At 38.4% G+C, this 23415-nt stretch overlaps 1 long non-coding RNA gene and 1 pseudogene across 1 annotated transcript; one reads left to right on the plus strand and one right to left on the minus strand.

Moving 5' to 3' along the window:
- Window positions 1–6944: 6944 nt before the first annotated feature.
- Window positions 6945–17369, minus strand: LOC105499030 (uncharacterized). Its single transcript, XR_011618174.1, has 3 exons — window positions 17324–17369; window positions 9778–9834; window positions 6945–7265 (listed from the first exon to the last, which is right to left on the minus strand). It is a non-coding gene; the product is annotated as an uncharacterized lncRNA (long non-coding RNA).
- A 782-nt stretch (window positions 17370–18151) lies between these two features.
- On the plus strand, window positions 18152–18862 carry LOC105499029 (putative ferritin heavy polypeptide-like 19; annotated as a pseudogene).
- The last annotated feature ends 4553 nt before the right edge of the window (window positions 18863–23415 follow it).

Consider the following 23415-nt stretch of genomic DNA (forward strand, 5'->3'; position numbering starts at 1 on the left):
GCAGCTTGCACCCTCAGCCTGGAAAAGCAGCATGTGTTAAATGTCAGACCTTGAAAGCAGCCACAGGTGCTGAACCCTGTAAAGCCACAGGGTTGGAGCTGCTCAAGGCCTTGAGAGTCCACGCTTGTATCGGTGGGCCCTGGATGTGGAACACTGAGCCAAAGGAGATTATTATATTTTGGAATTTTAAGATTTAATAACTTCCCTGCTGGGTTTCAACTTACCTGGGGCCTTTAGTCCCTTTCTTTTGGCCAATTTATCCCTTTTGGAATGGGGGTATTTACCCAATGTCTATACCTCCATTGCATCTTGGAAGTTACTAAGTTGTGTTTGATTTTACAGACTCATAGGTGGAAGGGACTGGCCTTGCCTCAGATGAGACTGTGGACTTTGGAATTTTGAGTTAATACTGGAATGAGCTAAGACTTTCAGGGACGAGCCAGGCAAGGTGGCTTGTGCCTGTAATCCCAGCACATTGGGAGGCTGAGGCAGGTGGATTGCTTTGAGCTCATGAATTTGAGACCAGCCTGGGTAACATGGCAAAACACTGTTTCTACAAAGAATACAAAATTAGCCAGGTGCGGCAGCTCACGCCTGCAGTCCCAGCTAAGGAGGCTGAGGCTAGAGAATTGCTTGAGCCTGGGAAACAGAGGTTGCAGTGAGCCAAGATTGCATCACTGCACTCCAGACTGAATGACAGAGTGAGAACCTGTCTCAAAAACAAAAGAAAAAATGACTTTGGGGTACTATTGGGAAGGCATGGTTGTATTTGGCAACGTGAGAAGGACATGAAATATAGGAGAAGCAAGGGGTGGAAAGATACGGTTTGGATCTGTGTCCCTGCCCAAATATCATGTCAAATTGTAATCTCCAGTTTTGGAGGTAGGGTCTAGTGGGAGGTGAACAGACCATGGCAGCAGTTTCTCATGAATGGTTTAGCACCATCCCCCTTGGTACTGTTCTCCTGAGAGTAAATGAGTTTTCATGAGATCTGGTTGTTTAAAAGTGTGTAGCACCTCCCTCTCTCTCTCTTTTTCCTACTCCCACCATGTGAGACACCTTGATGCCCCTTCACCTTCCCCCATGATGTTAAGTTTCCTGAGGCCTCCCTGGAAGCCCAACAGAAGCTGCTATGCTTCCTTACAGCCTGCAGAACCATGAGTCGATTAAACATCTTTTCTTTATAAACTACCCAGTCTCAGGTATTTCTTTATAGCAATGAATGCAAGAATCAGATAATACACTATTCTTATTGGGATAAAGTCTGTGCATCCCCACACTATACCATGAATAAAGATAGTGGCTTTGAGACCCATGTTTGGGATATAGTTAGGATATTTGTCCCCATTCAAATATTATGTTGAAATATAATGGCCAAGGTTGGAATTGGGGCCTGGCTGGAGGTGTTTGGATCATGAGGGCAAATCTCTCATGAATAGCTTGGGCAATCCCCTCGGTGATAAAGTGAACTCTCACTCTGAGTTTGTGTGAGATCTGGTTGTTTAAAAGTGTGTGGCACCTCCCGTACCCAACTCTCTCTCTTGCTCCTGCTTTCACCATGTGAAGAGCCTGCTCCTCCTGTTTCACCTTCCACCATGAGTAAAAGCTCCCTGAGGCCTCTCTAGAAGCTAAGCAGATGCTGATGTTATGCTCCCTATGCAGCCTGAAGAACGGTGAGCCAATTAAACCACTTTCCTTGATAAATTACCCAATCTCAGGTATTTATTTATAGCAATGCAAGAATGACCTAATACAGTTTGCGATGACTCTTGGAAGATTTTTTTTTCCTTAACTAAAATCTTCATGTGTTAAAATTAATTTGAATAAAGCATTGTAAAATAAAAATCTATAAGATAATCCTTAGAATCCTTAAAAAGAAATTATTTCTAATGTACACGTATAACCTCCTAACAACCTTTATGTGTGGATAAGATTCCAAATACAGACTAAAACATAAAAGGGAATTTTAGAAAAAAAAAACTTTGGTTGCTCCCATATCACATGTCTTATGATGATTAAAATAATAATCATGGATTTTGTCAAATCCATACAAAACAAAAGCGATCTATCCATCCATCTTATCCGTAAAATCACTGGCATACAAACTTGAAAATAAAATACAAAATGATGCAAATATTCTTAATATTAAGGAAATCTAAAATGCCTTTTTTATTTGTAAAATTGAAGTAGAATTAAACCTATCTGATTATGTGATCGTGTTGTTAGAAAGTTTGATTTGGAAACCTGCTAATCATTTGGTGGAAATTCTCATTATCAATTATGCTGTCACCTGAAATAGACTCAATCAATTTATTCAGCAAAGGAGCAATATCTAAACTAATAAACTACATGTAGTCATCATATATTACAACCAAGTATAACTTCATGACATTAACAGGCCACGGAATATGTCAAAATTAGCTATGTTTTTAAGTTCTTGCTCTGAAGCCAAACTACCAATGGAAACATTTTTATCAGTAGGCACAGATAATGGGTTTCTTTGTATCCTGTTTTCTCTAACTTTGTATAATTAATTGTATTTGTTTCCTAAGGGTTACTACAACAAAGTAACACAATCTGGATGGTTTAGAACAACATAAATTTATTATCTCACAGTTTTAGAGGCTAGAAGTCCAAAATCAAAGTTTTGCTACGTTTTGTTCCTTTAGAGTTCTATGAGGGAGGGATCTGTTTTAGGCCACTCCCTTTGACTTGAAGATGCATCATCTTGATCTCTGCCTTGATGTTTATGTGGACTTCTCCCCAGGTGTATGTCTTTCTGTCCAAATGTCTCCTTTTTGTAAGGATACCAGGCTGAATTAGGGTCTACCCTAGTGACCACATCTTAACTTGATTACATCTGCAATGACCCTATTTCCAAATAAGACCACATTCTGAGGTTCTGGGGATATAGGAGTTCAATATACAAATTTTAGCGAGACACAACTCAAATGACAACACTAGTTGATAACAGATTAGCATTGAGCTAACTCTAGCTGTAGATGAAGCAAGAGAGTAACTGTTCTAGAAGAAACATTTATCTGTCTTTCAATTAGAGTTTCTCAATGAATTCTTGAAGTGGTGCCAATGCTTGCCTATCAGTTAAATTGAACTCTTGAACAAATAAAATAAGGTACTTACCATGAAGTAGATTCACTGTGCACTGGTTACCAACTTGTCTGAGTTCAGTGAGACAGAATGTCCATGCACACAATGAGTTACAGAAGAGGGTTTATTCCTTACAGATAGGCAGCAAGGGACCATAAAAGCCTAGGATTCACCGTGAGCCAGCCCCCTAAGGCTCAGGAAAGCTGCCTGTGGTAGATGGAGTTTTGTCTGCATGTACTCCACTTTCACCACAGCAGAGGGACCCCAGAAAGCAGCTTGACCTGGGTTTTATACCTCAGAGATGGAATAATCACTGGGCTGAAGTATTGAAGGACATCCTGTTTCTAGGGCCACTGGAACAGAGCCCTATCTGAAGATGTTGCATTCCCAGCACCGTCTACAGTTATTTTTCAGAACTACAAATGAGAAAGGAGAAAGAACTCAACTGGTCCGAAGTCACCCTGAGAACCATCCTTCACTTGAAGAAGATGTTGCCATGGGACTTTTCTTGTGGTTACACCACAGAACCAAAGTGCTAGTAAGAAATATGGGCATAAACTTTGAACAGACACTTAGTAGTCTTGGCCACAGATATAAAATTCTTGGAAAATAGGACACCAATATTAGAAGAAAAAAAGTTTCATGGTCAATATAATCCTAAAGCTAGGTCATCAAATAGTCAATGTATTTTGGAATAAAAACTTTGACTGGATTATTATGTTAATAATCCAGGTGGTACTAATATGTACCACCTGCTCTATGATACTCAGATATTAGACCTGAAGACAAGACTGAACAGCTTGCTTCAGCATAGAATTCTGATCTGCTTGTAGAAATCCAAAGCATTAACTGTCATCCATTGATCAAGAACTTCTAGCAATATAGTAACTCCTTTCATGTTCCCACTTCCAACAATATTTCTGCATGTTTTAAGTGTTCATACTGATGAAACTTTTTAGGGATATTCTTTTTTGATTTCAGCGGGGGAAAGACCTTCATCTATGGGTGGGTGTGAGGCTGCTAGCCAGGTGAGGTGCAGTGGTTCTGCCCCCTGGTCTTGGTGCAGCAGCATAAAACCTAGGAAGGTCCATCAGCTGAGGACATTAGTGAAGAGTACAGGAATCTTGGTGGTCAAGGCTGTATGTGTCTGCAGTAACAGTGAGGGTTTCTGGTGTCCTATTTTCCACCATAGGGGGAGTCACCACTGAGGGTGTCCATCTTAGAGCTAGGGTCCAGGGTGTGAGTGTACACAGTGGTAATGCTGGTCTGGGAAGTAGGCACATAAAGAGTGGCTGTGGCAGTGGGGCCCAAGGTATGGGCATGCATAGAACAGTGGTGGTGCCAGGGTCTGGGATGCAGGCACAACTGTGGCAGCAAGTGGTGCTGGTTTCTGGGGCACAGGCCTCAGTGGAACATTGGTGATGCTGGAGTCTGGGGCATGGGCATGCGAGGGGCAGAGGTGAAAGTACCTGGGGATGTATGTTGGAATGCTAGTGCAGAGTTGATAGACAAAAATGGGTCCTTCTCTGAGCAGTATGAACTCTGTGCAGCTCCATCAGCTGGAGTCAGCATTGGTGATGACTAAAAGGGTCCTCAGTAGCGAGAGAGCCTCTCCTTTTCTCCCATGGGGAACTATCATGGCCAGTGGAATTCCTCTTGGCTTCAACCTGTGCCAGACTGGGGGAGGCGGTGATATTGGAAAATGCTTCCTATACATTTTTATGCTGTCATCTTAAGATTTTGTGCTCCATTTGGTTGCTGCAGCTTTTTCCTTGTATTCTAGAACTCTCCCAGAGCTGTTTTTGCCAGTAAGTAGTTGTTTAATCATTATTTTTCTGGGGAGGTCAACATTCGGACCTCCTCGTCTGCCATGTTGCTGACATCAACTCCTCAATGTTGGCCCACTTAACAAAGAAATTGTTATTTCCCTTTTTAAGGTTCTAAAACCAGACTGAGGCTGGGCACGGTGGCTCAGGCCTGTAATCCCAGCACTTTGGGAGGCCGAGGTGGGTGGATTACTTGAGGTCAGGAGTTCAAGACCAGTTTGGCCAACATAGTGAAACCCCATCTCTACTAAAAATACAAAACAATTAGTCGGGTGTGGTGGCTTGTGCCTATAATTCCAGCTACTCAGAAGGCTGAGTCACAAGAATTGCTTGAACCCAGGAAGTGGAGGTTGCAGTGAGCCAATATCGAGCCACTACACTCCAGCCTGGGTGACAGAACAAGACTGTCTCAAAAATAAAGCAAAATAATAGTAATAAATAAAAATAAATAAAACCAGACTGAAAATTACTTAACAAAATTATCAGTTAAACTTTAGTTTTAGTTTTATACTTCCAGATGGAGTATATATAAAGATTTTTACTATATTCATAAACATTTACCACAAATGACTATTTTCATATCATATAACACAGATACAGAATAGCAGGGAACTTCAAGTCCTTGACAAACCTAGTTTGCAAAATAGGCCTGTATAAACAAAGCTACAAAGCAACCTCAATATCTTCATATATCTGTTCAAGTGCAGTTGATCTTTGCATTTCATGAGTAGAAATGTAAAATTCACTCATAAATTGAAGATATCAAGCAATTTCTTTATATTTTCAAAATAACAGGTAAAACTCTCTGAGGAAAGTAAATTGTTTGCGTGAGAAGTTTGTAACACAGATTTGAAGTGTATTTCTGTCTCCCATAATGAAGGAATCCATCTGTAAATGGAAGTATATTTATATATTTCATCCTAGCAAGAGGGAACGTATATCTGTTTATGTGAAAATATTTTGTTTGTAGTGAAGCTTGCCCGAAAGCATCATATGCCTGAAGAACTAGGTCTTTTCAATGTAATTTTGTAAGCCAAGTCCCAGAATTTCCCTCAAAACCCACCACCATAACTTGAAGTTCGTGTCACCACTATATCTTATTGTATTTCTGTAATGGTTTCCAAAATAGTCTTCTCCTTGAGCATATTTTTGTAACATGAAGATCTGGTGAAATTCACACTCTTGTTAATCTTCCAGGCTCATCTAAACTTACCAAACTTACCTACACATACACACACACACACAAAAACACACACACACACACACTACCACACAGCCACATATACATACTCCTGCATTCCAGACTCTATTCAACACATTTTTTCTTACCTCTGTGATCTTCCCTATTGTTAGGACTTCACTCTGGCCATGTGATCCTGTTTCATTTCTCTCCCCACCAAGGCCAATTTTATGATTAATTTTAGTAAGATTTTGTATTTTCAGACAAGGAAACTAATTTTTTTTTCAGTTGCTTTCTATTGAAAAATTTAATCTAATATTCTAGAGAAATGATTTGATGTTTTCAAAATCTAGGAAATTCCCTTATTTATACACCAGAGGGGTCAATATTATACCTTCTGGATCAATGTTATCTGGTTTCTGTGGTTTTTTCATCAAAGTCTTGTGTTTCATACAGCAGTGTTCACCTTTATATATTCAATGTTCGATTTCTTTGAACAGGAGACATATCTGACAAAAAGTCAGCCTGAGCATGCCTATCTCTGTATTTCATAGTCCATTTGTCACTTCTAAATTTTATATGAGGCAGACATTACTTGTGTTTTAAGTAATACTCAACATGTTTGTCTTCCTCATCCCATTTACTCTGTTTAATCTCACACCTACATCTCTTAAACTGACAACTTCTTTTACAACTCCTTTGTGTAATTTGCTTCTATTCATACTTTAGATTTTATATCTTTTAATAAGCAGTCTACAAGATTCAAAATTGGGTTTGATGCCTTTTATATATGTTACTATAAGCTATTTTGTATTTACTATATGCAGTACCCACCAGAGATACTCCACAGGCTCAAATAGTCAGTTTGTCTTGCAGAAAGCAATTGACCATACTTGACCTTAGATCCACCTAGAAGGATATAGGGTAGGAAACACAATATGCCAGAAGGGCTGTGTTAGGTGTGTCTTTTATATGAGAGTGTTTGTAGTAGTATAGGGCTAGCTAGTTTTCTTTGTCCTCAAAGTACAAATTCTACTATGAAGTGGTAGGATCACGTAGGAGAATGTGGAGGTAATCCTGTCTTAGAAGTCCAATGCTCCATAGGGGTCAGTATCTCTTGTACCAATACTTGAGAGCAGCATTCCAGGATCCTGGAAATAGACATAACCAGTTACAAAATTCATCACACTCAAGTGTCATATTACAATCCTTCTGGTCCAGATGCAGTTTGCCAGTAAGAAGTCATGTTTAACAATATAAAGTTGTCTAGTAACAATGCTGGTATTCCACTTGTGTCAGGTTTCATGGGACACAGAACTAGAAAGTCAACCAAAGGTAGGTTTTCATGAAGATGAAAGGGTGAAACAGGCTTTGTTTGCTCTTTATCCACTATATATATATATAAAATGTGGATATATAAAAATGTGAAAAATACATAAATACATATTTATATATTTTATAAATAGAAATATATATCATATAAAGATGTATTTATAATATATTTATATATAAAATATATTATATTAATATAATATATAGAAATATATTAATATAAATTATATTTATAATATATTTTATATATAGATACATTATATTAATATAAATATATATATTTATAATATATATTTATAAAAATATATTATATAAAAATATAAATATATATTTATATATCCACATTATATATATCCATATTATATATGTATCCCCATTGTGTATATATATCCACATTACATGCATATCCATATTATTTATATATATACATATACATGTATATACACACACACACATAATTTTAAGGTAGACTTCATCCTCTATTACAATCCTCAGAAGGCCCTCCAGAACATTTAGAATAAAAACTTAAGTTCCCATCAAGAATGAGAAATATCTCATTTGAGAGCCTTTGAATTTTGCTCTTTCTTCTGCCTGCAGTATTCCATTCCTAAATGTTCATTTGGTTAACTTTATTCAGTAATCTTTCAGACGTCACTTTCAGAGAGTCCCTCTCTGACCACTTTACCCAGATTATCACCATCCACCACTCTCTACAGCCTTATCCTGTGTGATGGTTAATTTTATGTGTCAACTTGACTGGGCTAGGAAGTGCTCAAATAGTTGGTAAAACATTATTCCTGGATGTATCTGTGAAGGGGTTTCTGGAAGAGATTAGCATTTGAATTGGTAGACTGAGTAAAGATCACCCTTACCAATATGGATGGGCATCATCCAATCCATTGATGTCCCAAATAGAACAAAATGGGGGAGGAACAGTGAATTCTGTTTGAGCTGGGACATCCATCTTATCTTGCCGTAGGACTTCAGAGCTCCAGGTTCCTGGGCCTTTGGACTCAGACTGGGACTTAGACCACTGGCCTTTCTGGTGTTCAGGCTTGCAGTTGGCAGTTCTTGGCCTCCAGAATGACATGATGAGCCAATTCGTATAATAAATCTGTCTATGTATCTATCTCCCTCCCTCCCTCCCTATCTATCTTCTATTGGTTCTGTTTCTTTGGAGAACCCTACTACATCCTGTTTTATTTTTTATATTACATTTATCTCTATGAGATGTTTTATGTGTATTTATTTCCCCTCTTCTTTTCTTTTTTTTTTCTCTCAGCAGGGTCTCACTCTGTCACCTAGGCTGGAGTGCAGGGGTGCAATCTCAGGTCACTACAGCCTTGACCTCCCAGGTTCAAGCAATCCTCCCACCTCAGCCTCCCAAGTAGCTGGGACTACAGGCATGCACCACCATGCCTGGCTACTTTCCTTAGAGACAGGGTTTCACCATGTTGCCCAAGCTGGTCTTGAACTCCTGAGTGTAAGAAATCTGCCTGCCTCAGCCTCCCAAAGTGCTGAGATTACAGGCGTGAGCCACTACGCCTGGCCGCTCCCTCTTCTTTTCTAAGCTAAATGTTCTATGAAAACCAAGACTTAGTCTATTTAATTAGCCTCTGAAATCCCAGTACCTAGAAAGTGCAGAGCACAAAGTAGATGCTCAAAAAGTATTTACTGAATGAATTATTAATAACTGAGGAAGAGAAGCTTCTATAAATTATCAGATTTGTTAATGTTCTATAGCATTTCTCTCAAATTTTAAAAATCAAAACCCCTTCTATCCTTATCTCCTTTTATAACCAGTGCAAAGCTGTCCCTGATAGAAATGGTCTCTCCTTCACAAAAAGTTCTAGCTCACTTCTTCCTGATAAATAGAATGTATCACATCATTTCCAATACTATAATACATGTCTTTTAATCATTTCTATTATAATCACATACAAAGCAAAGGCTATGTGTCATTTACTTTTAACATTATATGTGCCAGTGAGTGTGTTAATTATCTCCTTTATCTCATTGTGTCTTAATATGCATCACAGCATTTAAAATATAATAGAAACTCAAATATTTGAGTAAATAGATTAATGAACTTATCCTGTAAATTAACAAAGCAGGTAAGCCAACCTGCAGTTTGAGATGCCTCAGTGGACACTGGTTCGTTGGAAGAGCTATGATGTCCTAGACAAACAAAAAAGGATATTGAAGTCTTCCATGTCACTGAAAGAAAAATCAATGAGCTAGGTTTTTCTCTATTATAAAAATTCGTTGATTAATATGCATGCTTTATAAAAATAGCAATATATTAGGATCAGAAATCATGTACATGAATACCTGCTTTTCCACATTTTGGTTATGTAACCTGGCACTTCCTGGTGCATATCTTCTCATCTGTAAAAAGGAAACCATACTATCAAACTCAAATAAACTTTTGTGAGTATTAAAGGATGACTTTATACAATTGCCCAATGCCATGGGCATCACACAATTGATACTCAACATAAAGGCATACCTTGGAGATATTGCATGTTTGGTTGCAGACCACCACAATAAAACAAATATCACAATAAAGCAAGTCACATAAACTTTTTGATTTCCTAGTGCATATAAAAGTTATGTTTACACTATACTGTAGTCTCTTAAGCGTGTAATAGCATTATATTTAAAATGTATATACTTTATTTAAAAATAATTTGTTGCCAAAAAATGCTAACAATCATTTGGTCTTTCAGCAACTTGTAATCTTGCTGGTGGCGAGAGGTCTTGCCTCGATGTTGATTGCTGTTGATCAATCAGGGTGGTGGTTGCTGAAGGTTGGGGGATTGGCTATGGTAGTTTCTTAAAATAGGGCAACAATGAAGCTTGTCATATCAATGGACTCTTCCTTTCACAAAAGATTTCTCTGTAGCATGTGATACTATTTGATAGCATTTTACCCACAATATAACTTCTTTCAAAATTTAAGTAAATCTTTTCGAATCCTGCCACTGTTTTGTTAACTACGTTTCTGTAATATTCTAAATCTTTTTTTTTTTTTTGGTCATTTCAACGATGTTCACAGCTTCACCAGGAGTAAATTCAATCTCAAGAAACCACTTTCTTTGCTCATCCATAAGAAGCAACTCTCCTTATCCATTCAAGTTTTATCATGAGATTGTAGTAATTCAGTCACATCTTCAGGCTCCACTTCTGGTTCTCTTGCCATTTCTACCACATCTGCAGTAACTTCTCCACTGAAGTCTTGAACCCCTCAAAGTCATCCATAAAGGCTGGGATCACCTTCTCTCATACTCCTATTAATAATATTTTGACCTTCTCCCAGGAATCATGAATGTTCTTAATGACAGCTATAATGGTAAATTATTTCCAGAAAGTTTTCAATCTTCTTTGCCCAGTTCTATCAGAGGAATCACTTTCTATTGCAGCTATGGCCTTACAAAACACATTTCTTAAATAATAAGACAAATAATAAGTCAAAATTGCTCCTTGATTCACAGGGTGCAGAATGGATGGTGTGTTAGTAGGCATAAAAACAACATTAACCTACTTGTACATCTCCATCAGAGAGCTCTGGGTGACCTGGTATACTGTCAACAAGCAGTAATATTCTGAAAGAAATCTGTTTTTCTGAGTACTAGAGCTCAACAGTGGGCTTAAAATAGTCAGTGAACAGATGTGCTACTACCCAGGCTTTGTTATTCTATTTATAGAGCACTGGGAGGTTATATTTCACATAATTCTTAAGGGGCCTAGGAGTTTTGGAATAGTAAATGAGCACTGGCTTCCACTTAAAGTCGTCAGCTACATTAGCTCCTCACAACAGAAGTAGTCTGTCCATTGAAGCTTTGAAGTCAAGCATTAACTTCTTCTCTCTAGATATGTCATAGATGACATCTTTTTCCAGTATAAGGCTGTTTTATCTGTATTGTAAATCTGTTGTTTACTATAACTGTCTTCATCAGTTATCTTAGTTAAATCTTCGGATAATTTGCTGCAGCTTCTGCATCAGCACTTGCTGCCTCATCTTGCACTTATAAAGACGGCTTCTTCCTTAAACCTCAGACATCAACCTCTGCTAGCTTCCAACTTTCCTTCTGAGGCTTTCTTACCTCTCTCTCTTCACAAAATTGATGAGATTTAGGACCTTGCTCTGGATTAGGCTTTGGCTTAAGAGCACATTGTGGCTGGTTTTGATATTCTATTGAGACCACTCAAACTTTCTGCATATCAGCAATAAGGCTGTTTCACTTTCTTATCATTGCTGTATTCACTAGAGTAGCACTTTTAATTTCCTTCAAGTACCTTTCCTTTGAATTCACAACTTGGCTAACTGTTTGGCACAAGAGACCTAGCTTTTGGACTATATCAGCTTTTGACTTGCCTTCCCCGCTAAGCTTAATAATATCTTAACTTTTTATTTAAAGTGAGAGACATGTGACTCTTCTTTTCACTTGAATACTTAGAGGCCATTGTGGGGTTATTAATTGGCCTAATTTCAATATGTATCTCAGAAAATAGGGAGGCCCTATGAGAGGGAGAGAGATGGGGGAATGGTTAATTAGTGGAGCAGTCAGAACAGACACAACATGTATTGATTAAGTTCGCATCTTATATGGACATGGTTCATGGTGTCGCAAAACAATTACAATAGTAATATAAAAGATCACTGATCACAGATCACCATAACAAATCTAATAATAATAAAAAGGTTTGAAATACTGTGAGAAATGTCAAAATATGACAGACAGGAAGTGAGCACATGCTATTGGAAAAATGGTGCCAAGAGACGTGCTCAATGCAGGTTTGCCACAGTCAATTTGTATAAAACACAATGTCTGCAAAGCACAATAAAGTGAAGCAAAATAAAACAGGGTGTGCCAGTAGATTTATGGAAGAGAAGGAGGAAGAGATGTAATAAAGAATGGTGTAACAGACACAGAAAGGAAAGAAGCCATGGTGAAAAAGAAACATTTTGATCACATTAATCCAGTGTGATAGCCTCCAACTTAATCACACTCAATCTTAGCTATTGCTTAACATGAAGAAATATGTTTGCAAAATCAGAGTCAATAGTAAGCCCTCTTTTGTTTATTAGGAATGGCAAATCCCAGTAAAATATGCTTTCTTGGAGAAATTATGTGAGTTTCTCAACATTGTAATTACCCACATTGGTATCAGTTGTCATACAGGCAAACAGGAGCAGCGTTTAATCTATTTGGATTTTTTTTTTTTTGAGATGGAGTCTCGCTCTGTCGCCCAGGCTGGAGTGCAGTGGCGCAATCTCGGCTCACTGCAAGCTCCACCTCCTGGGTTCACGCCATTCTCCTGCCTCAGCCTCCCGAGTAGCTGGGACTACAGGCGCCCGCCGCCACGCCCGACTAATTTTTTGTATTTTTAGTAGAGACAAGGGTTCACCGTGTTAGCCAGGATGGTCTCGATCTCCTGACCTCGTGATCCGCCCGCCTCAGCCTCCCAAAGTGCTGGGATTACAGGCTTGAGCCACCGCGCCCGGCCTATTTGGATTTTTAATACCAGTGAGACTTCAGAAAACAGTGTGACCTCCAATCTATAGTTTATAGAAAGCAAAGGAGGAGAGCCTGATATATAATTTTATTTGTGTAGCCTCTTAAAGTTTTCAAAGCCCATTCATCTTTGCATAATTATTTTTTCTTTTTGATGCTAACGGCATAAAGATTTAAAAAATATTATTTCCATTTTATAGCTGAGAAAACTTCAAATAACTGTGTTATCTAAGGTTAAGAGTGAGGTCTAGAGTTAAAGTCTTCTAATTGTGTGTCTTTTTTTCCCTCATGCTGAAGTGACACTTTGATAATCGTGTCTTATTTCCATACTGACATTCAGCAATTTTATGAACAAAGAAATATTCACTTTGAAACCTTGGGCTCCAACCACTGAAACGAGGGTAGGAACACTTGCACTGGGGCCTCTAATAAAGGAAACATAAATATATGCCTTCATGTTTCTTGAAGTAGTTATAGTCTGATTTTCTATCTTGGCCTGACATAGTATCCACAGCTTTGTCAGTTGTGTAGCAGATGTGGTGATAAATTCAGCTCTGGAAGGATGTAAAAGCCAGAAACCAAATGGAATTGGATTCCATGGGCAGTGATACCCCTGCCATGCACTCCTAATCTCTGATCATTTAAACAGAGATTGAGGATATTGACCTCTTTTCATTCTATCATTAGAGTAACTACGGAATCTTTAGTGTGTATAATAAAAACTATGCCTTTAAGTAAGAAAAATTTACAACATCATTCAACAAATATTTGCATCACGAAGAAGTTGACAACACAGGAAGTAATTGAAAGATAATGAAGTAGCCAATTCTGTAGTTTATAATTTAACAAAAAGTGAAATCTGTGAGATTCTTAATAATTTACTTTGCTGATTCCTTTTTTTTTTTTTTTTTGGTCCAGGAACACAGCACTTAACTTTTGGAATAACATTACATCCCACTAAAGAAATAAAGTATCATATCTCAGCCTTTCTAACAATTTGAGGGAAAAGCATTTTGTATTCATAACAATCCTAGTGAAAACAAACACTGTAATTATTAAACATTGCTAACTAGATTCACCATATTCATATTAAAATTGCTTTAAATAAGTATATGTTTGGGTGTTGAAAATAGGTTAGAGTAGGCTGTAGCAAATTTTCTCTGCTAAAATTTCCTTTAGTTGTGTATGTCCATATAATCCTCTACTTTAGGCCAGCCATCGCCCTAAAGCTGATAGTACACTCCATAATACTGTAATAATCTATTGAACCACAGTGTCACAAGTTGTTGAGTGGCATAAATATATAGGACTTAAAATCACTCCTTAAGGGCAATTGTGATCTAACTGTATACCAAGCACATGTCTATTGTACATCAGAGAGGCACAGTGAAACCTGATTTCTTTCCACCCTAAAATAGATAATTAGCCAGAGAAAATAAGGGGTTCAATCATTTAATACAATGAAAAGAGCTTTATTTCTATTACTTTTCAGGAGCCAGTCCCCATGTATATATGTGGAAGTTGAAGAGTTCCTTATGAGAACACAATACCCCCATCAAAGGTGGAAGTGATAGGTTTGATTATTCAATAAATGCTAGGAGATACCAGCCTAATTCTCATATAATAAACAAATTTGATAAATGAAGGTAAGAATGAATATTATTGTAGACATGTAGCAGGGTAGGGTAATGTGGGGAAAAGAGAGATCAGACTGTTACTGTGTCTATGTAGAAAGAAGTAGACATAAGAGATTCCATTTTGTTCTGTACTAAGAAAAATTCATCTGCCTTGAGATGCTGTTAATCTGTAACCCTACCCCCAACCCTGTGCTTGCAGAGACATGTGCTGTGTTTACTCAAGATTTAATGGATTTAGGGCTATGCAGGATGTGCTTTGTTAAACAAGTGCTTGAAGGCAGTATGCTTGTTAAAAGTCCTCACCATTCTCTAATCTCAAGTACCCAGGGACACAAACACTGTGGAAGGCGGCAGGGACCTTTGCCTAGGAAAGCCAGGTGTTGTCCAAGGTTTCTCCCCATGTGATAGTATGAAATATGGCCTCGTGGGAAGGGAAAGACCTGACTGTCCCCCAGGCCGACACCCGTAAAGGTTCTCTGCTGAGGAGGACTAGTAAAAGAGGAAGGCCTCTTTGCAGTTGAGATAGAGGAAGGCATCTGTTTCCTGCTCCTCTCTGGGCAATGGAATGTCTCGTTGTAAAACCCGATTGTATGTTCTATTTACTGAGATAGGAGAAAACCGCCTTAGGGCAGGAGGTGAGACGTGCTAGCGGCAGTGCTGCTCTTTAATGCACGGAAATGTTTGTGGAGATGTTTGTATACACGCACATCAAGGCACAGCACCTTTCGTTAAACTTATTTATGACACAGAGATCTTTGTTCACGTGTTTTCCTGCTGACCCTCTCCCCACTATTACCCTATTGTCCTGCCACATCCCCCTCTCTGAGATGTTAAAGATAATGATCAATAAATACTGAGGGAACTCAGAGACTGGTGCCGGCGCGGGTCCTCCATATGCTGAGCACTGGCTCCCTGGGCCCACTTTTCTTTCTCTATACTTTGTCTCTGTGTCTCTTTCTTTTCTCAAGTCTCTCGTTCCATCTGACGAGAAATGCCCACAGGTGTGGAGGGGCTGGCCCCCTTCAGGGTAAGGGTAGGAAGGTATCAGCCCAACTATGTAAACACCAGAGAAGAAAAATTTACAATTATTTATTGTCTTTCAAATTCATAACTTAGGTTTGGGCCCTTGTAAGCTCTAGCTTGCCAAATGAATTAAGTATTTGTTTAAAATAATCATTATGCATCCTTCTTCTCCAGTTCTTTGCCATGTGAGCAGTTGGTAGTTACGTGTGATTTTAATTTTACCTTCTCAATCAGACTTTATTTCTGGTGTCCACAGGGAAGTAACAAACTTCTAAAAGATCACTCAAATCCACTATACATTGCATATTTGATTCCTTCATTTCCTCAAATAAAAACAAATTCAGCTTTGTGAACTATCAAATTTTTCAAAATAAAGTACAGAATGCCAGTACCAGCATTTAGTGGATCTGAATTCAATAGACTAAAGTTAGAAATACTGTTCTTTAAATAATTTAAAACAGTATCTACTACTATACTACTATATTAAAATAAAATAAAACAATTTAAAATAAGATATACTTCTGACATCATCCTTATTAAGCCTATAGAAGAGAAAGATCTGCAATAGAAACAAACAGACATAATCTAAGGATCCTGACCTTAAGAAGTTTACAATTTTGGCAGAGAAACAAGATAGACACACTCAGAACTAAATAACAATTCAGGACAACAATATAAGAAATGTCTATATAAGTTTATCCTTTTTATAAGCTACTTTTTGAAGTTTGTCACTTTGTCAGACTAATCTTTGGGATTTATTGATTGCAAAAGCTATTCATATTTTAGGATTGCATTTTCTAACACTTCCACCAGAAATAACATAAAGGAGATTTTAGCGATTAGCTGAAAATAAAAAAAGGACAGAGTAAGAGGAAAGAAAATAAAGGTATTATATTTGCCTTTTTAGAATTATAACATAGAGTCTAAACTTAAAAAACTAAGGTGAGCATTTATATAATGATTAGACAACTTTCTCAGGGACAGCCTACTTTTAAAAATAATAGCTATCACACATGGATTGCAATCATTAAACTAAGTGCTGTATAAGCCTCATGTTTAATGCATCATCTAATTTATTACTTAAAACTCATTATTGGTACTATTCTTCCTAGGAGTAAAACACTAATGCAAGTTCACACAACTTAAAATAGGTGAAGTCAAGCTTCCAGCTGAGGTCTATTTGACACAGAATCCAATGTCTCTCTTCCTTCCTAAGAAGGGAATAAAAAACGCTTATTGCATTTGTTCTGTATCTACATACCTTTAATGAAGTAGCAGTATGCTGAAAATATAGACCAAGAATTGCCTCCATCCTAGCTAACACGGTGAAACCCCGTCTCTACTAAAAATACAAAAAACTAGCCGGGCGAGGTGGCGGCACCTGTAGTCCCAGCTACTTGGGAGGCTGAGGCAGGAGAATGGCGTAAACCCAGGAGGCGGAGCTTGCAGTGAGCTGAGATCCGGCCACTGCACTCCAGCCTGGGCGACAGAGCGAGACTCCGTCTCAAAAAAAAAAAAAAAAAAAAAAAAAAAAAAAAAAAAATGCCTAAATTCACAATGCTAATATGACTCATTTCACAGAACCTAAGAGAAGGATTAAATTTAAAAAGGCTTACTGAGTGGCAATGGAAGTAAAGGAAGTTGAAGGTGTTGTGCTTTCTCTAAGAATTCACCCAAGGCTTTTAAGTCTGTACTTACCCAAGAAGAGGAAATTTGCAATCTAGGTGAAAGGGGTGAGTAAATCTAGCGTGTCAGGGAAGAGATCTTGGAATTGTCCATTTGGGGGTCCAGGCAGGATGACTTGAAAAAAAAGTGTTTCTAGGATGCTGCTGAAAGATTAAGATACTAGAGAGAAAAAGGAATGAAGAACAAGTTCAAAGAGTGAGAAACATGGAAAGGTGGAAAAGCTCACTGTTTGATATTTTGGAGGGGGTGCTCTGCTGCCAGAGAAGTGGGAACTTGACCATGAGTAGAAAGAGAAAAATGAAGGTTGCTAAAGTTAATAAGGTCTAGGCAGTGAGTAAGGAGGTTATGGGAAGTGTTATTAATATGGATGCTGAATTCACTGAGGATATGTGCCATTCAAATAAAGCTTTGTGATATTAAGTATAACTAATGACATCACAAAAAGCAGTACATTTGACAAAACAATCACATTTTGACAATACTGTAATAAGTTTAAGAAATCAACCAGGTGATTCACTCAAAGTGGTTGCACTTATATTCATAAATAACTTTAAAAATACTTTATAGGTAAAAAGGTCAGGTTAAAGTCCAGTCGCCAAGATTTCAGGTGGAACTCATGGAACTCGATGCTGGAGCCCCACATCTCGCCCCGGGAGTCTGTTCCTCATTCAAACCAACCAGCCCCGAAGCATCCCCCTTCCCTCCTAACAGTCTGCACTGCCCACTTCCGGTTCGGTCACACACCCGCCATTCACCATCTACCATTCCTCGCCACCGCTGCCGCTGCCTGCACTACTGCCTTTGCCTATGTGTTCGCCGTCCGCGCTGCCTGCGGTGACCACTGCCCCGCTGTCGCAGGTGCGCTACAACTACCACACCAACTGCGAGGCCGCCGTCAACAGCCACATCGACCTGGAGCTCCATGCTTCCTATGTGTACCTGTCCATGGCTTTCTACTTTGAACGAGACGACATGGCCCTGGAGCACTTTGGCCGCTACCTCCTGCGCCAGTCAGACGAGAAGATGGAGCATGCGCAGGAACTGATGAGGCTGCAGAACCAGCTCAGTGGCCTCACCTGCCTTCATGACATCAGGAAGCCAAAGCGCTAAGGCTGGGAGAGCGGGCTTGAGGCCATGGATTATGCCTTCCACCTGGAGAAGAGCGTCAACTACAGCCTCCTGGAGCTGCACCAGCTGGCCCTGGAGAAGGGCGAGCCCAGCTGTGCGACTTCCTGGAGAGCCACTACCTACACCATCAGGTCAAGACCATCAAAGAGCTGGGTGGCTATGTGAGCAACCTGGAAAAGATGTGGGCCCCGGAAGCCGGCCTGGCTGAGAACCTGTTTAACAAGCTCTCCCTGAGTCACAGCAAGAAAGAGACCTGAGCCCAGACAGGCCCCACAGCCACGAGGTGCCTTTTCCGGGTCGGGCCACCAGGCGGGGCGTGCATGTTGCCCTTTCAGAATGTTCTCTTCAGTTTTTTTCTTTCAGTTTTACCATTGTTGGCAATAAAGTTATCTGGTTCTCAAAGCAATGAAGGTGTCCAGTTGAGGCGTGCCTGCAAAACTCTCACCTTTTACGAGCTAGGGCAAATCCCCATGCAAGTTTAAAAAGGGTGTCCAGCAGTCTCTACACCCAGGGCTACTCCATCAGCATGCAGCTCAGGGTCTCTAAGGATGGAGGTGGAAGGTATTCTGTGAGTCCCTGTAAAACACATTAATCTTTTCTTTCTAAACTATGTGGATATATGGGGTAGGGAGGGTGGGCTGGGTGGTCTTAGGCCCTTGTGTCTGTGGGTGCATGTGCATGGTAAAGTGTAAAATATGGTCTAGAATTCATCCTAGTGGTTGTCTCTGGGGAAAAAGTGAAGGGAATGGGATTGGGTAGGGATTAAATTAATGAGGTCTTTAATTTTACATGAAAAGTTTTCTTTTTTAAATATGCAAATGCTAACATTTCTTGATTCTGGGTAGCAAGATGGGGTATTTGCAAGATGACATGGCAGAGCATCTCTTTGGCAAGCTTACTCTGAGTAATAGTGATAATGGAAACTGAGACTTAAGCTGGCTTCACCATTGCCAGGAGATGCATTTCTGTGGTTGCCAGGACTGGGCATGCATATTGCCCTTACAAAACCTCTACTTACTTATTTTTATTTTTTTTCTCTTTGATTGAATCATTTTTTCCATTAAAGTGATGTGGAACCAAAGAAAAACAAATTACCTCAATAGAAGAGCTGAAAAATATAAGGTCAAAGTTGGGGGTCAAGTTTATAGTATTGAATATAAAGTAGAACTCTGGCTACTTTGAAGAATGTAGGGGTGTGGGGGAGGGTTGAAGGTGGAGACCAGGCAGAGACATTGTAGCTGGTGCAGATGAGAGGCTAGCATGGCTTGAAATGTGATGGTAGCTGAGGAAATGAAGGGAGGTAGACAAGTTCCAGATGGATTTTGGACAAGTCAATAAGAATTGCTCATGGATGGGAAATGAGGGATGTGAGATGGGGAAAATAACCTATGTTCTGGGGTTTGGCCTTGAGCACCTGGGTTAAAGGTGATATTTTAAAATCTGGGGAGCTTGCAGGGGGGACACCTGGGGTGGAGGGTTGGGGAAGGCATATAATGTATAATCAGAGATTTCTATTAGACACTTAAGTCAAAAAGGTCATGCAGGTAGCTGGAAAAATGAATGCCAGTTTTGGAAATGAACACATTGGGAGATCATTCTATAAATGGTATTGAAATCATGTGACTGGATAAGCTCATCAGAAAAAGGGTGTAACAGAATATGGCATAGCCAGCCCCAAGCCTATGTAAGCTAACATTTTGAGGTTGGTTGAGGTGTTTGCACACCCGGAGAATTGCAGGTTCCACTTTTACCAATACCTTGTTCAGGACTGTGCCTCCAGTGTCTGCCCCAAGTTTATCTCACAATTAGCCAATTCCTCGCCTCAATGTGGCCTTTAGTCCTTTCAAGATATAAAGAAGTGTTAGCCTTTTACCTTATCTTTATGGGTGTGTAGGAAAAAGAAAAAAAACATTTCGTGCTGAAAAGAGTTTCCAAAGAAGTGATAGACATGTATTTGTATGTATTTCTTTTTTCTTCTGTTCCCTTTTCAATACTGTGACTCTCTCTCAGTTCATTCTTTATGTAACCAAATGAATCTGTACCCATATAAACCCTCAGTGTCTGGGAAAAACATACATTTTGTTTCTTTTGGGTCTTGTGTGCATTACAAAGAAAAAAGTTAAAAATGTATAGATTTGTATCTTATATTCAAAGACACATGGGTAGTTATTTTTAAAGCTAACAGATGACTTTGGGGTATTTCATACAATATAAACAAGTTTAGCTAAGCAATAATTAATTTCCAAATTTCCTCATGACTGTACTTCAACACTTTCTTGAAAATAAGGATTGTGGTTCTTTCCATTCAGTTTCTAGGAAATGCTACTGATCCTTTACTCTTCTGAGTCACATACTCTTGTTTCTTTTTTATTAATATTATTTTAAATGGAAAAATCATAATTGTACTACCTTTACTAAGTACAATGTGATGTTTTGATATATGTATACAGTGTGGAATAACAAAAATAAACTAGATAACATATGCACCATCCAATTTGTTTGACTTTTTTTGTGATACATTTGAAATTTATTCTTAGTTGTTTTGAAATACACAGTATATTATTATTGAATATAGTCACTCTGCTGTGCAATATATCTCAAAATGTATTACTCCTGTCTAGCTGAAACAGTGTATACTTTAAGCAGCAACTCCCCACTTCCTCACACTCTCCCACTCCCTAGCCTCTGGTAAGCATCATTCTACTCTATACTTTTATAAATTCAACATTTTTAAGATTCCACAAAAAAGTGAGATCATGCAGTATCTGTCTTTCTGTGTCTGGCTTATTCCACTTAGCATAGTGTCCTCTAAATTCATCCATGTTGCCCCAAATGACAGAATTTTGTTCTTTTCCTAAGGCTGGATAGTATCGTATTTGGTATATATCGCATTTTCTTTATCCATTCATCTGTTGATAGATACTTAGGTTGATTGTGTATCTTAGCTATTATGAATAATGTTGCAATAAACATGAGAGTGCAAATATCCCTTTCACATATTGATTTCAATTACTTTGGATACATTTCCAGAAGTGGGATTATTGTTCTATGTTAAGTTTTTTTTTTTTTTAATGAATCTCTATACTGTTCTTCATAATGGCTGTACTAATTTACATTCTTAGCAACAGTGCACAATTGCTCCCTAAACATCCTTGCCAAAAGTTATCTTTCATCTTTTTGATAGAAACCATTCTAATAGGTGTGAATTGATATCTCACTTTGGTTTTAATTTGCATTTCCCTAATGATCAATGATGTTGAACATTTTTTAAATGAACCTGTTGGCCATTTATACGTCTTCTTTTGAGAAGTGCCTATTCAGGTTCTTTGTCCATTTTTTAAATGGGTTGCTGGTTTTCTATGATTCAGGTGTTTTAGTTCCTTATATATTTTGGATATTAACCCCTTATCAAATGTATGGCATGCAAATATTTTTTTCTCAATCTTTTGGCTATATCTTCACTTTGTTAATTATTTCTTCTGTTGTGTAGAAGTATTAATTTTTTGCAATCCTTTTAGTTTATTTTTGCTTTTGTTGCTTGAGCGTTCAGGGTCATGTCTAAAAGGTCCTTGCCCAGACCAGTGTCACAGAACTTTTCTCCTATGTTTTTTTTAAGTGATTTTATAGTTTCAGGTCTTCAGATTAAGTCTTTAATCCATTTTGAGTTGAATTTTGTGCATGGTATATGCATGATGTGAGAAAAGGGTCTAATTTCATTATTCTGCACATAGATAACTGGTTTTCTCAGTACCATTTATTGAATAGACTGTCCTTTCCCCATTGTATGTTTTGGATACCTTTGTAAAAAATTAATGAACTGTAAATGCATGGATTTCTGGGCTTTCTATCCTGTTCCATTGGCCAATGAGTCTGTTTGTATGCCACTACCATACTACTGTACTGTTTTGATTACAATTGCTTTATATTTTGAAATCAGGTATTGCAATATCTCCAGCTTCATTCTCTTTCTTTTTGTTCAATTGTTTTTGCTACTTGATGTCTTTTGTGTTTTCATACAAATTGTAGGATTTTTTTCTGAGAAATATATCCTTTTCCTTACGTTAGAGATTGCAGTGGGCATGTTTCATTTTGTTGTTGTTTTTTGAGACAGGGCCTCACTTTGTCACCCAGGCTGGAGTGCAGTGGCATGATCATGGCTCACTGCAACTTTGACTTCCTGGGCTCAGACGATTCTTCCACCACAACCTCCCAAGTAGCTGGGACTACACTTGCACACCACCATGCCCAGTTAATGTTTTGTATTTTTTGTAGAGATGGGGTTTTGCCATGCTGCCCAGGCTGGTCTCGAACTCCTGGGCTCAAGCAATCTGCCCTGGCCTCCCAAAGTGCTGGGATTACAGGCGTGAGCCACCACTCCTAGCCAACATGGACATCTTAACAATATTCTTCCAATCCATGAACATGCGATATCATTCTATTTCTTTGTATTTTCTTCAATTTATTTCAACAATGTTCTGTCGTTTTCAGTATAGAAGTCTTTCACCTCCTTAATAAAATTTACACCTGAATATGTGTTGTTGTTGTTGCTGTTGTAAATGGTATTGTTTTCTTAATTTCCCTTTTAGACAGTGCATTATTTGTATATAGAAACGCTATGGCTTTTGTATGTAGATTTTGTATTTTATAACTTTACTGAATTTGTTTATCAGTTCTAATAGATTTTTTGTGTGTGTTATCAGTTCTAACAGTTTTTTGTGTGTGTATGGATTGTTTAGGGTTTTCTATATTTAGATTACGTGTGAGCAGAAAAAATTTCACTTCTTCCTTTCCTCTTTGGATGCCTTTTATTCCTTTCTCTTGTCTAAATTCTCTGGCTAGTATTTCTAGAACTATGTTGAAAAAAAGTGGTGAGAGTGGGCATCCTTATCTTGTCTCTGATAATAGAGGGAAAGCTTTCAAATTTTCACCACCCCCCGCTCTGTACAAAGAATACAAAACATTAACTGGGCATGGTG

This window comes from Macaca nemestrina, chromosome X (assembly GCF_043159975.1).
Source record: "Macaca nemestrina isolate mMacNem1 chromosome X, mMacNem.hap1, whole genome shotgun sequence".
Lineage (NCBI taxonomy): Eukaryota > Metazoa > Chordata > Mammalia > Primates > Cercopithecidae > Macaca > Macaca nemestrina.